Source organism: Lagenorhynchus albirostris, chromosome 19 (genome assembly GCF_949774975.1).
Source record: "Lagenorhynchus albirostris chromosome 19, mLagAlb1.1, whole genome shotgun sequence".
Taxonomy (NCBI): Eukaryota; Metazoa; Chordata; class Mammalia; order Artiodactyla; family Delphinidae; genus Lagenorhynchus; species Lagenorhynchus albirostris.
Genome location: NC_083113.1, coordinates 12,100,061 through 12,113,166, shown reverse-complemented (window position 1 = coordinate 12,113,166; position 13,106 = coordinate 12,100,061). Strand labels below are relative to the sequence as shown.

Sequence of the window (13,106 nt, the reverse complement as noted above, 5' to 3'; positions counted from 1 at the left end):
TTTGTATCGTATAAGACAATATTGATGTAGGTACTGACAGACCATTCATCTTGTAAACTGACAAGTAAACTTATGGTACCAATAAATATAGTACAATACTGTAATGTATTTTCTCTTCCTTATGATTTTCTTAATAACATTTTCTTTTCTCCAGCGTACTTTATTGTAAGAATACAGTATAATACATATAACATACAAATTACCTGTTAACTGAATGTTTGTTATTGGTAAGGCATCTGGTCAACAGTAGGTTATCAGTAGTTAAGTTTGGGGGGAGTCAAAAGTTATACATGGATTTTCGACTGTGTGTGGGGTTGGCATCCCAACCCCTGCATCGTTCAAGGGTCAACTATATTAACATTTGCTTATTCTATCTATGTTTCTGCATCAGTTAGCTTCTGCTGCATAACAAACAACAAACAAAAAGGGTTAACAACAAGCCCTTTATTTATCTCCTGATCCTCTGTTTCTCCTGGGTTGTTCTTCTGGTATGGGCTGACTTGACCAGTCTCTGTTGGGCTCTCTTATGTTTCTATGGTCAGCTGATGGGCTGGATGATCTAGGATGGTCTCACTCACAAGACTGGTAGTCGGCTGGCTATCAGTCAGGCCTCAGTTCTCCTCCATATGGCCTCTCATCTTCCAGCAGGCTAGACTGGACACTTTTCACATGGAAATGACATGTTTCCAAAGGGCAGAGAGAAAGGGCAACCTTCAATAAGGAAGTGCTTTTCATGCCTCTGCTCAAGTTATGTTTGCTAACGTCACTGGCCAGCAAGTCACAAGGCTTGCCCAGAATCAGTGTGGAAGGGCATTAACCGTGTGGATAGAAGGAGGGGAATAACTTGTGTTACTTTTGTTCTATTTAACTATCACTGTTGAACCAATAAAAGCAAATGGAAGATATCATTTTGCTTCACTTGTAAATATAAATCATGTAGTAAGCAAAGGATCTTTCCCTAATGTGACTCTCCTCTTCCCTCTCGGCAGGCTATTTTTTTAAAAAATTGAAGTAGAGTTGATTTACAATGTTGTGTTAGTTTCAGGTATACATTAAAGTGATTCAAATATATATATTCTCTTACGGATTCTTTTCCACTATAGGTTATTACAAGATACTGAATATAGTTCCCCATGCTATACAGTAAGTCCTTGCTGTCTATCTATTTTATGCATAGTAGTGTATATCTTTAATCCCAATCTCCTAATTTATCCCTCCCTCCCCCTGCATTTTCCCCTTTGGTAACCATAAGTTTGTGTTCTATGTGAGTCTATTTCTGTTTTGTAAAGAAGTTCATTTGCATTATTTTTTAGATTCCACATATAAGTGATATCATATGATATTTGTCTTCCTCTGACTTATTTCATTTAGTATGATCATCTCTAGGTCCATCCATATTGCTACAAATGGCATTATTTCATTCTTTTTTATGACTGAGTAATATTCCCTTGTATATATACCACATCTTCTTTATCCATCTTATCTGTTGATGGACCCTTACGTTCTTCAGGCTATTTTTAAAGGGCTAAATGATTTGAAACTTGGTCATTCATCTCCCATTCACACAATAACTGCAACAATAATGAAGAACATAGGAAGACCCACAGGGCCAACTAAGAGAAATATTTACAAACATGAACTTTTACCCACAAAGAAGTTACAGGTTTGAGCCACAACATCTATTAAAACCCTTTGGAGAATCTATTTTATTTGTGTGATCAAGATAAAAGCACAACCAGATGGGCCTAGGTGGCTTGAGGCAAGAGATGCCCAGTGCCGGCATGAGGTCAGGCACTGGGTTGTGCCCATGTGGAATTGGCCAGAGTTCATGCAGGGATGATTGCCACATCAGTGAATCAAGAGAAACAATTTTCCCAAGGCCCCAGGCACAGGTGAGGCTGAGAGGATATGAATGAGATAGCACATAAGATGTGACTGAACCCTTCCCTAATTAAATTTTTCTACACAATTACCTGAGCCTAGTTATGATTAGAGTTTAGAGCCTAAACTACTGATACTATATCATTAATGGTTAATTGCCTATTAAAAGTTTCTATTTCTTCTTCTTCTTCTTTTTAAAAATCTTTATTTATTTATTTGGCTGCACCAGGTCTTAGTTGTTGCATGCATGAGGGATCTAGTTCCTTGACCAGGGATCGAACCTGGCCCCCTGCATTGGGAGCGTGGAGTCTTAGCCACTGGACCACCAGGGAAATCCCTCTATTTCTTGTCAATTCTTTAAGTTGTATCTTTCTAGGAAATTGGTTATGTCATCTATTTTGTTGTTGTTGTTGTTGGCCATGCTGTGCAGCTTGAGGGATCTTAGTTCCCAATCAGGGATGGAACCCTGACTCCTAGCAGTGAGAGTGCTGAGTCCTAACCACTGGACCACCAGGGAATTCCCATCTGTTTTCAAATTTATTCTAATTAAAAAGTCTTCTATTTTTGTGTAGTCTTTTCCCTTCTTAATATTATTTATTTGTGCCTTTTCTCTGTTTTATTAATTAATCACCTCAGAAGTGCATCACTTCAAATACTCACTTTAAATAAGCAGTGGTTGGTGTTTAGCCTCTCTGTTGCATCAGTGTTTTCTACTTCATTAATTTATGCTTATAATTTGCTTTGACCCATTTTCTCTTATTCATTCTTTTATTCTTTGTTTTCTAACTTCCCAAGATAGACAAAGCCTATAATTTTCATCCTTTTTAGTTTCCTCTTCCTTTGAACTTATATCATAAGTACCCAATAGAGTTCATATCTTTATCTGTACCCAATAAAATTCATACCTTAATTTCTTGGCATTTTATTTATGTTGTTTGCTGTTTTTGCTACTGTAATACATGGTGGCTTGTTTCCTTATGTTAACTTTGGGTTTATCTGTAAAAACTCTTCAATGCATGAATGGAAGTTACAATCCTCCAGAGAATTTCCTTGATGATTTCTCCAAGCACCCTGGTATTCCAAGCCCAGGATCAATTTTACACTCATTTCTCAGCCTGAGTTTTCCAGAACATGCTGGCAGTATAAATCAAGGTACTAACAAAATATTAAAAGAGGTAGACAGCAACTTAGAAAAAAAATCTTATGTCATGCCCTAGTTGGTTTCTTCCAAAAATGTAAGGTTGGTTTAACATTTTAAAAAATCTATGTATTCTACCATGTACCAAAAACATGTATTCTACTGTGTTATCAAAATAAAGAGGAAAAATTTTACGGTCATACTTGTAGACACAGAAAAGACATTTGATAAATAATCAACAGAGATTCATAATAATAATGAAAACTCATAGCAAACTAATAATTGAAATGAACTTATTTCTTTGGATTGAGTGTGTGTTTTTTTAAAAAGAAGAAGAAAACATCATACTAAAGAACCCACTCGGGCTTTCCTGGTGGTGCAGTGGTTGAGAGTCCGCCTGCTGATGCAGGGGACACGGGTTCGTGCCCCGGTCCGGGAGGATCCCACATGCCGCGGAGCGGCTGGGCCCGTGAGCCATGGCCGCTGAGCCTGCGCGCCCGGAGCCTGTGCTCCGCAACGGGAGAGGCCACAGCAGTGAGAGGCCCGCGTACCGCAAAAAAAAAAAAAAAAAAAAGAACCCACTCAAAAAAAAACAACCCACCCAACAAACATACACAATGCCTGTAACACATAGCGACAGAAATATATGCTGACGCACACGCATAGATGGTCATACATACACACGTATCACACAATCACTGATACACCCCAGACCTGTCACAACCACACAACACATTCATACCCTCGCCCTGTCATGATAGACACAAAAACACACTTCCACCACAGTCACACATTCATCCTGATCCTGTCATACACAAACTGCAATCTCTCTTCTCTCTGGTGCACACACACGTATACTCTGTCACACGGCCGCGGAGAAACACTCCAGCTCCGTCATGGTCACCAGATAAACGTATACAACGTATTTTACATGCAGTCACGGAGACATACACTGGCCATTTCGTGTGCACAGATGCCCACTTACACACACACACACACACACACACACACACACACACACACACACACCATTCCATCTGTCACAGGATATCTCAGCCCCGTCACGTGAACAATCATGCAAATGCAATATCACCTTTCACACAGCGTGACGTATCCTTGGCTCTACCACGCGCAGTGTTCACACACAACCCCTACACCACGTCTGTCCCTCACCGTCACTGAAGCACACTCCAGCGCTGTCGCATACTTGACTCTCCATCACACGCAGCCTGGAGACACCCTCACCTGTTTTGACGACCCCTCCCCTCTTGTCTGTCACACCATCACCTCCGTCACAGCTCGCGTTTACCTGGAGCGTTTCCCTCTGTCCATTCCCACCGCCGGCTAGGGTCGGAGTTCTCAAAGCTCTCCCCTCCACGCCCCGCAATGATTTCTCTTTACACTGAACCTGCTCACACGCGCAGCCCAAGAACCACGAGGAAGCTCTAGGTGGACTTCCGAGACCGACGGTCATTGGGGCCCAGTGGCCTGTGGGAAATGTAGTCCAGAGCCGGAAAAGCAGGAGACATCGGAAACCCAAGGGCCGGGGGGCGTCTCCGCCCCGGAGGTTTCTGGGAGTTGTAGTCGGTGCTCGCAGTGTGCAAGCGCCGGCTCGCGCCTGCCGTGTGTGAGTGACGTCTTGGGCGTGGGAGTCTAGGGTGAGTCCCCAGCGGTAGTACTTACCTGACCACGTTTGTGCCTGAACATCTTTGCGCTCCGGAAGGCCCAGTGTAGGCTGATGGTCCCTGAGGTGCGCCAGCTCCTGGACCCGCACTGGGGACACAGCAGGTGGGGTGTGTGTGTGTGTGTGTGTGTGTGTGTGTGTGTGTGTGTGTGTGTGTGTGTGTGTGACTCTGTGTTACTGTGACAGTCGTGGGACAGACTGAATGGCTGTAGATGGATGTAGCAGTGTTCCGGAGCCGGTCCCTACGGTTAGATTCTCAGAAAAATTGAGACGTGTTAACACAACCATTACAGTAGTCCCCCAGTATCTGCTGGTGTTTGCTTCCAGGACTCACTGTGGATAGTGCTGAGGATGCCGGAGTCCCTTTTATAAAATGCCATAGTACTTGCATGTGACCTGTGCATATCCTTCTCTATATATTAAGTCATCTGTAGATTACTTGTATTAGGTATTACGTACCTAATACCTAATACTATGTAAATAGTTGCTGTCGTGAAGCAAATTCAAGTTTTGCTTTTTGGAACTTTTTGGGATTTTTAAAATATTTTTGATTAACGGTTGAATCCACGGATGCTGAACCCATGATATGGAGGGCTGATTGTATTTAAAAGTTATGTAGACTTACGATAAATGCATTTAGAAAACTAAGGTAATAAATACCCAACACATCACTTCCTAACTATTATCTATGCTATTGAGATTATGTCAATTGTGTCTGTAGGGCGGAAATAATTATATCGTGGTGTATCACTGTACATCTCTTCCCAACTCCACCTTCAGTGATACCACATTGGCAGCTAGAAACTGGCGGTGACAGGACTGTTTACACCATGGGAATTGGCAGTTACTACAAATGAGGGCCTGATTTATTGTTTTGTTGATCTGGGGATGGGGAAGCTTCCCAAAGTCCTACCTCCTCGTCCTGCAATGTCCCTCCAGCACCGTCTTTTGGTTAAGCTTATCATTGTGAGCTGAGGCAATTAATTGATAATGGAAACTTATGACTTACCATGTTTTCACTTAACAAATATCAAAAACAAATGTTGATAGTATACAGTATTGTTGAGAATGTGGGGGAATGAGAACGCTCATAGGTAGCTGTTGGTAATGACTACAGTCTTTTTACAGTTGAGTTGGGTAGTATCTATCACAATGTCTGAAAGCAAACCCTTAATCAACCAGCATTTTTACATATAAGATTCTAGCTTACAAAAATGCTGACTTGAAAGAAAAAGATGTGGATACAGTAATGCTTACTGAAGCCGTGTCTGTAATACGGAAGAACTGAAATTAACCTCAATGTTTATCCTTTGAGGAACTGTTAGTCTATGCTGAACAACATGGTAGCTATTTGTGGCTATTTAAAATCATTACAATTAAATAAAATTTTAATATGTAGTTCCTTAGTCAAACTAGTCACATTTCAAATGCTTGTTAGCCAGTGTGACTAGTGGACAGTTAGATAATAATTCAACATTAAAAAGAAGGAGTTAAGGGGCTTCCCTGGTGGCGCAGTGGTTGAGAGTCCGCCTGCCGATGCAGGGGACACGGGTTCGTGCCCCGGTCCGGGAAGATCCCGCATGCCGCAGAGCGGCTGGGCCCGTGAGCCATGGCCGCTGAGCCTGCGCGTCCGGAGCCTGTGCTCTGCAACGGGAGAGGCCACAACAGTGAGAGGCCCGCGTACCACAAAAAAAAAAAAAAAAAAAGAAGGAGTTAAATCTCTATACCTGACATAAAATGAAGTAGAGGAATTGTGTTCAAGTGAAAAGGGGAAATAGCAGAACAATATGTATAGCATGATCCCATTTCTTTACAAAATAGATGATCTTGGGGCTTCCCTGGTGGCACAGTGGTTAAGAAACCGGTTGCCAATACAGGGGACACGGGTTCAAGCCCTGGTCTGGGAAGATCCCACATGCCATAGAGCAACTAAGCACGTGCGCCACAACTACTGAGCCTGCACTCTAGAGCCCGCGAGCCACAACTACTGAGCCCGTGTACCACAACTACTGAAGTCTGTGCGCCTAGAGCCTGTGCTCCGCAACAAGAGAATCCACCACAATGAGAAGCCTGCACACCGCAATGAAGAGTAGCCTCCGCTCGCCGCAACTAAAGAAAGCCCGTCTGCAGCAACGAAGACCCAACGCAGCCAAGAATAAATAAATAAATTTATTTAAAAAAACAACAAAAAACAAAAAAAAATACACACACACACACAAAAAAACAATACTGAGTGAAGCAGGCACATTGTGTTAAAATTATCATGTTTGTCAATCATATACATTAAACTTTCTGTCCCAATTCAATTTTTAAAAATATAACTATTGCCATTCAGGCATTTTTTTTGGATATTTACAAATAATTATCAAGTCAAACCTCTCAGTATTTTAGTGTTTTTATCTTTGGTGTTATGCTTAGAAAATCCATGCCTATATCAGAATTTAAGTATATATTTACCTGATTTTCACTGAGTCATTTAATTATTCCATGCATTGTAAATGTGTGTGTGCACACGTGTGTATATATATATAAAATAAAATTGGTATATAATTACTCCCACACACATACTGTTAGTCCATTTACTTAACTCTGTTTATTGAATAAACCATCTTTCTCCTACTATATTAAATAATGTACTTCCCAGATATTAGTTTTCCATTATATTTGGGCCTTTCACTTAACGGTTTATTTTGATCCTTTGATAGATCTATTAATTTGTTAACCTCTTCAGCTCTATTTTGGTTGCTTTTTGTATGGTATATCTTTTTCTGTCCTCTTAATTTCAACCTATTTGTGTCTTCTTTGCAGCAGTGTTGAATGATAAAGAAGTAGACTGGCCTTTGTGCCTGGTTCCTGGGAGGGAGACTCCAAATCCTTGGAATTTCCTGAGTAATAAGAATGTCTTTGTTATTCATAAGTCCCTTAGGTCACACTGGAGTTTATGCTAATAAGGTGATTCACAGGGAACCCCTCAATAGCTTCAGAATAGGGGCTAGTCATGCTGGAAAGACCAACTGTGTGATTACAGGGTTGGGGATTTGAACCATGTGATATCGGTTCTACCTTGGCGGGGGTGGGGAGGCTACAGATCAAATTCAATCACATGGCCAATAATTAAAGCTAATACAACTCAACAACAACAACAACAAAAAACCCCTAAACAATCCAACTTAAAAATGGGCAGAGGAGCTGAAGCGACATTTTTCCAAAGAAGACATACAGATGGCCAACAGGCACATGAAAAGATGTTCAACATCACTAATTATTAGGGAAATGCAAATGAAAACCATAATGAGACATCATCTCACACGTGTTAGAAAGGCTATTATCAAAAAGACAAGAAATAACAAGTGTTGGAGAAAAGGGAACCCTCCTACACTGTTGGTGGGAATGTAAATTGGTGCAGCCACTTTGGAAAAAAGGATGGGAGATTCCTCAAAAAATTAAGAATAGAGCAACCATATGATCCAGCTATTCCACTTCTGGGTATTTGTCCAAAGAACATAAAAACACTAATTGAAGATGATATATGCACCCCTATGTTCATCTTAGTATTATTATTAATAGCCAGGATATGGAAACAACCTAAGTGCCCATCAACAGATGAATGGATAAAGAACATGTGGGAGATACACACACAAACACACAGGAATATTATTCAGCCATAAAAGGTGAAATCCTGCCATTTGCAACAACATGGATGGACCTTGAGGGTGTTATGCTAAATGAAATAAATCAGAGAAAACCAAATAATATATGGTTTCGCTCATATGTGAGATATAGAAAAAGAAACAAAAAACAAATGAACAAACCAAATCAAACCAAATGTTTAGATATAGAGAATAGAGTGGTGGTTGCCAGAGGGGAAGGAATAGGGGGTGGGTGCGGGAAGGTGAAATGGTTAAAGGGAGTGTGTGGCTTCACCACACTGACTCCATTTTGTCAACTCCATCTCAGGCCCACAGTCCTACCCTCTCCCTTTTCTGAGTGACTGAACTTTAGCCTACTCACAAGGAATGCACCCAAGCCAGATAAGTTCCCTATCAATTTTTGCCCTTGCCTTCATCTGATACGAAAACTGGAAGAATGCCTTTGCTGGTGCAGATGGTCAATGGTCACGAGACCCCCAGAGATAGGAAAAATCCCCAGTTCTTGTCAGTGTGGGTATGCTTCTTACTTGGTAGTCAGATTCTATTTTTAGCTTCGGCCCCTTTGAACTCCCCTGTGCCCTTTTCGATGACATGGAGTGCAGCTGCGAATGCTTCTGGATCATCCATCCAGCAGATCTTTCCCGCCTGTATGTAAGTTACCCATAATAAACTTCATAATTGCACTTTATGGAGTGGCCTGCTTCATATTTCAGCCTCAAAGTTCCTTCTCAGTTCAGGGGATATTACTCGATATCTTGGCTTCCCAAGAGGGGGTCAACTGTAGAGTCAGGGATGGAAGCTACATTTTTGGTGGTAGGCATGCCTTAGTGTATACAGAAGTAGAAATATAATGTTGTACACATGAAACATATAATGTTATAAACCAATGTTACCTCGATTTAAAAAAGAAAGAAAGAAAGAAAGGAAATAATGGCCCCAAACTTCCCAAATCTGGGAAAATGTATGCCATCCAGATTCAAGAAGCCATATAGGGGCTTCCCTGGTGGGGCAGTGGTTAAGAATCTGCCTGCCAATGCAGGGGACATGGGTTTGAGCCCTGGTCTGGGAGGATCCCACATGCTGCAGAGCAACTGAGCCCCTGCGCCACAACTACTGAAGCCCGCATGCCTAGAGCCCTGCTCCACAACAAGAGAAACCACTGCAATGAGAAGTCTGCACACCGCAATGAAGACCCAACACAGCCAAAAATAAAGAAATAAATTTATGTTAAAAAGTGAAGCCGTATAGAGACAAAATAGGATGAATCCAAAGTAATCCACAGTGAGACACATTGTAATCAAATGGTCAAAAGTCAAAGACAAAGAGAGAATTTTGAAAGCAACAAGAGAAAAGCAATTCGTCATGTACAAGGGGACCCCTATAAGACTCTCAGCAGATTTCTCAGCAGGTGTCTTGCGGGCCAGAGGGAGTGGGATAATACGCTGAGGGAGTTCATCACCACTAGACCTGCCTTACAAGAAATGCTAAAGGAAGTTCTTCGAGTGGAAATGATGCCAAACAGCAACATGAAAGAATATGAAAGGAAAAGGCTCACTGGAAAAGGTAAATGTATAGACAAATACAGAATTCTGTGATATTATAATGGTGGTACATAAATCACATTTAATTCTGGAATAGAGATTAAAATACAGAAGTAAAAATAATAACTACAAAAATATGTTAGTAGATACACAATATGAAGACATAATTTGTGACATCAATAACATAAAATATGTGTGAGGGGAGAAATAAAAGTGCTGAGCATTTGTATATGATGTTGTTATCAGTCAATACAGCTTGTTTTAAGATGTTTTGTTTAAGTCCCATGTTAACCACAAAGAAAATGCCTATAGAAGGTACACAAAAGAAAATGAGAAAGGAATCAAAGCACATCACCACACACACACACACAGAAAAAAAAATCAATGAAACAGAAAGGAAGACAGCAAGGGAAAAGAGTGACAAAAAAGCTATAAGACAAACAGAAAACAATTAACAAATGACAATAGTAAGTCCTTGCCTGTTAATTATTACTTTAGATGTAAATGGATTAAACTTCTCCATCAAAAGACAGAATGGCTGAATGAATGAAAAAAGAAACAAAATCCAGCTATATTTTGTCTACAAGAGACTCACTTCAGATTTAAAGACACACAGAGCCTGAAAGTGAAAGTGTGGAAATAGACATACCATGCAAATTGTAAATGAAAACAAGGGTGGCCATACTTATATTATACAAAATAGACTTTGTCAAAAGTTCAAGCAAGGCACAAAAATACCAAGTGAAAACACCTGAAAGTTTACTACCTTGTTATAATGATTCTTACTATTTCTTAGTATCTTCTAACACATATACATGTAAATAAGAGATGTATGTATTTTACACTTTTAACAGGCATTTTTTTTCACATCACTTACCTGTAAGTTTCTCCTCTGCACATACCTTCACAAGCTCCCACACTCCCCTTGTGTAGAGCATTGTTTAAAATCTGGCATACATATCTCATAACTTTCTTCATCTTCATACAGTCATACATATCCAAATACACATGGTTGCCTTCAATTTCTATATAAAAAACTTTAAAATTTCATCACAGATAAATTCTTTATAAAAATAAATATATTTTAAAAGTATACAAGTGTGTAAATACAATCCAGTTAAGAAACAGAATACACAAAATAACTTTGAATCCTTTTGCCAACTTATCTCTTCATCATCCTGCCTTCCTGTAGCTACCACATTCCTGAATTTTATCATATCCTTTTTTTAAAAATTAATTAATTTATTTTTGGCTGCATTGGGTCTTCGTTGCTGCACTTGGGCTTTCTCTAGTTGCAGCGAGTGGGGGCTACTCTTGTTGCAGTGCGCAGGCTTCTCATTGTGGTGGCTTCTCTTGTTGCAGAGCATGGGCTCTGGGCACACAGGCTTCAGTAGTTGTGGCTCGTGGGCTCTAGAGTGCAGGCTCAGTAGTTGTGGTGCACAGGCTTAGTTGCTCCGCAGCATGTAGGATCTTCCTGGGCCAGGGCTTGAACCTGTGTCCCCTGCATTGGCAGGCGGATTCTTAACCACTGAACCACCAGGGAAGTCCCCTTGTTTTTTATTATGTACCACTTACACAGAAAATATCATTTGTTTCGCCTCTTTTTAAAGTTTTATGAATGGAATTATACTGTATGTATATATCTATAACTCTTTGTTTATCATATTTGTTAAATTCAGTCATTTTCACTGCTGTGCACTATCCCACTGTATAGGTACTCCACACCTAATTAAACATCCTACTTCTGATGGGCATGTTTCATTTCCAGATTTGTTACTGCAATGATATTAGTGAAAGCAATGCTATTGATTTTTCTCATGTGTCAGTACTTCTAATGTTGTGCATGTCAAATTATAGTAAAAAGAAAACTCTAAACAAGATGCAACCCATCTATTTCCATGAACAGCACACTGTATTACAGTAAACCGAGTTTATATTCAACCATCAAATGCGGTTCTCCCATTAATTCACTTTTTGATGGGTCATTAAGAATACCTTCAGGGGCTTCCCTGGTGGCGCAGTGGTTGAGGGTCCACCTGCCGATGCAGGGGACACGGGTTCGTGCCCCGGTCCGGGAGGATCCCACATGCCACGGAGCAGCTGGGCCCGTGAGCCATGGCCGCTGAGCCTGCGTGTCCGGAGCCTGTGCTCCACAACGGGAGAGGCCACAACAGTGAGAGGCCCGCGTACCGCAAAAAAAAAAAAGAATACCTTCAAATCCAGTAGTTTCATCATTACCCCTCAAAATATCCAATGAAAGGTTTGAGCTTGGAAGAAATGGAAGATGCTGAACCTGCTGCACTGCCTTGAATTCCGTTTGTAGTTTTAGTGGAGCAAATAGACCGTGGATGTTTCTCAGTGTGGAAAAGTTCATTTTATCTTGGTCGATCTGGAATTTTTTTCCTGATAATTCAAGAGGATGACTGGGCAAAAGTTCATTTTTCACACAAGAAAAACCTTTTTGAAGAAGATCATGACATTCAAAAGGTCCACTTGCTGAAAGTTCAGTAACTGGAATACTGTCCTTTTGCTGAGATCCAAGTCCTCTGACATTCATCTTCAACTAGCTCTGCAAACAGCCTCTCAGCCTGTTACCCAATGCTATTGATTTTGACGACAGAGAAATTGTTTTAAGGATTTTTAGCTGTGATGAAGCCAATTAGGGTGAAGCAAAAGAGAGACTTGGAAAAAAGGTTAGAAAAGAAAATCCTTTTTTGGCACATATATACAATGGAATATTACTCAGCCATAAAAAGAAACGAGATTGAGTTATTTGTAGTGAGGTGGATGGACCTAGGGTTTGTCATACAGAGCGAAGTAAGTCAGAAAGAGAAAAACAAATACCGTATGCTAATGCACATATATGGAATCTAAAAAAGCGGTACTGATGAATCTAGTGGCAGGGCAGGGATAAAGACACAGACGTAGAGAATGGATTTGAGGACACAGTCGGGGGAAGGGGAAGCTGGGATGAAGTGAGACAGTAGCATTCACATATATACACTACCAAATGTAAAATGGATGGCTAGTGGGAAGCAGCTGCATAGGACAGGGAGATCAGCTCGGTGCTTTGTGATGACCTAGAGGGGTGGGATAGGGAGGATGGGAGGGAGGCTCGAGAGGGAGGGGATATGGGGATATATGTATCCTTATAGCTGATTCACTTTGTTGTACAACAGAAACTAACACAACATTGTAAAGCAATTATACTC

General features: G+C 40.7%; 1 pseudogene; it reads right to left on the bottom strand.

Moving 5' to 3' along the window:
• Nucleotides 1-11,764: 11,764 nt before the first annotated feature.
• On the bottom strand, nt 11,765-12,484 carry LOC132510146 (proteasome maturation protein-like; annotated as a pseudogene).
• Between the last annotated feature and the right edge of the window lie 622 nt (nt 12,485-13,106).